Here is a 2,839-nt window from a genome sequence, read left to right as displayed (position 1 = left end):
AAGGAACCCAAACAAACCAACCAATATTTGAGATGCTATACACTATACGAATAAAAGCAGTGAAGCGATAATCATAAGAATGTAGCATTTATAAATTTAGTTAGCAAACTCCACTGTGTAGCAGTAGTATTTGACCATCTTGAGTTCAGATTTTATTGAGGAAGGTCATGACTTAAATGGAATGAAACAAAAGAATTTGCTACTCATCGTTAACATAAGCTAAATGAATAGCAAAATAAATCCAACACCACCACTCATATCTCTATCGTCATAGGTATCACTCATACAGGATGCCCTATATTAGCAGAAATATGCAGTAGGCCAGTGCGAAGATTTATATTAAAACTAATATATTAACTGAGGAAGGAATATGAAACACATGAAAAATATATTGATCTATAATTATGAACTTACCTGACAGTGTCTCTGATGGCTGAATACGTTATGCATCTCAATCACGTTTTTCCCTTGCGTGTGGAATTTGTGAAAAAAATATCAAAATTATAATCTAGGATTGCGGTGAGACCCAAGTTAAATATCTAATTTATTAGCTGTAAGATTTCCACAAGGAGACCAGGAATAAAAAATCAATTTCTATCTTTGAGTCTCACTCTCTCCCTATAACATTGCCGCTATCTACATATTCTCTTTTACACACACACAAATATACACACACATACATCTACATATATCTGTGCGTGTCTGTGCATGTATGCATATACAGGCAGGTTTATTTATTTATATTTCTGATTATATATTTACAATTATATGTTTAAATATGTACATGCGTGTATACTAACATATGTATGAATTTTTATGTATATATATGTATATATATATATTAATGTATGTGTATACATTCATATATATATACATGCGTATGTATGTAAGTATATATGTATGTATGTATGTATGTATGTATGGATGGATGGATGGATGGATGGATGGATGGATGGAGGGTTGAGGGAGGGAAGGATGGAGGGAGGGATGGCTGGAGGGAGGGAGGAATGGATGGATAGATAGATAGATAGATAGATAGATAGATAGATTAATAGATAGATAGATAGATAGATAGATAGATAGATAGATAGATATATAGATAGATTGATAGATATGTAAATAGATAGATAGATAGATAGATAGATAGATAGATAGATAGATAGATATAGATAGATAGATAGATAGATAGATGCATCACCACTGAAATATTCATTTTTCCTTTACCAGCTTTATACCTCACAAACTACATTAATTATTCGATGAGCATAACGTCAAACTAATTTACTCTACCGCACAGTACTCAGTCGAAGACTGCTACATTTAACCCAGAAAATGTTCAATCACCATCTTCACTATTGTCTTCGGCGCAGCCAACAACTCTCACCAAAAAACTTTTTCGTTCTGTGGATTTCATCATACAAATTGAAACGTGTACCGCGCAATTGTCTTTACCAAGAGGTGTGTGATACCGAAATCATATAGAAGTTTGATTTGAATGTCAAATATAGTTTCTTTTGGCGTGAACATTCCTTTCGAAACGTTTTCAAGAACGCAGAGTCGAGCTTGTCCAAATATAAGTAATGGTTAAAAGCTTATCTGACAGCAGCAAATGTGATAAAATATAAAATTATTCATTGTATCGAAACACGGATGAAACTGCAAATGCGCCAAATGCCGAGGAGACGGTAGCTACGTTGCTGCACATCCAATCAATACCGAGCTGATATTTTTCTGTATAAGCATGCCAAATTAGTTATTGATAAATTCATACCAGACCAAAAGGCGGCAAGGTGTCAGAATCGTTATCAAAATGCTAAATAACATTACTTCTTGGGTTTTAAGTTCTGAGGTCAAATCCCACCGAGGGCAGCCATTATCTGTTCGGAGTGAATAAATTAAAGTACCAATCAATTAATGAAGTTGGCGCAATCGATTACAGGTATTGAATGCTTCAAACGACCGGCGTCTCTTTCACGACTATACTGGGTCATTAATATGTCAAGCAAACCGGACCACCGGAAGTATAAACCTGGAAAATAAAGTAAAACCAAACATTCCCACATATACCACCTCAACTCCTACCTAACAACGACATATATTATATATTCAACCAGAAACAAATCACTAAAGCGTTGCTGAATATATGCTGACTTCTATGTGAATATTTATAACAGAGAAGTTTCTATCCGGCGGTGCTTGAAATTCCAGTGTAACACTCTTTCTGCTCTCGGCAAATTAAGCTGAATTAAATTGCACCTAACCAGAGATCGTTCGTTCTTTTATCTGACCTTCAACGAGAAGTACACAAAATTCTCTTCAGCTGCTCGTTACAGCTTCGGAAGAAACAGACTGATAATATACAACAAGGAATAAGACTTTATTGTATACACCAAGCAATATAAAATACGTTGCAACATTTCACCAAACGTCATCACGGTTACCTTTACCCCGAGCAATTATATTTTACTGTACAAAGCTGTCACATCATATGACCCGACGAAAGATTGTGTTCGCATTGTTCAGCCCAGTGGTATAGCAGAAGAGACACATGCGCTAGGCTCTGCAGCATAGGACTAGACCTGAACACGAAACCTCGTCGTTGCGAAGAGAAAGTCATAAGCACAGCGCTATGCCTGCGACTACGATCAGCGTTCCCGGTAAGTGAGTCATGAGATCGAATCAGGTCTCGATCTTTGTCACTCCCATTAACATTTTGAAATATTTCACAGATGTGCCGTTAGGATAAGTACTGCTTTTTTTATTTAGTTCAGTTCAAGTTCTTTGAGAGAGAGAGAGAGAGAGAGAGACAAAGAGAAAGAGTAGAGAAGGAAGAGAGAAT

The sequence above is a fragment of the Octopus sinensis genome, linkage group LG19 (assembly GCF_006345805.1).
Source record: "Octopus sinensis linkage group LG19, ASM634580v1, whole genome shotgun sequence".
NCBI lineage: Eukaryota > Metazoa > Mollusca > Cephalopoda > Octopoda > Octopodidae > Octopus > Octopus sinensis.
Note: the sequence above shows the minus strand (reverse complement) of the source record.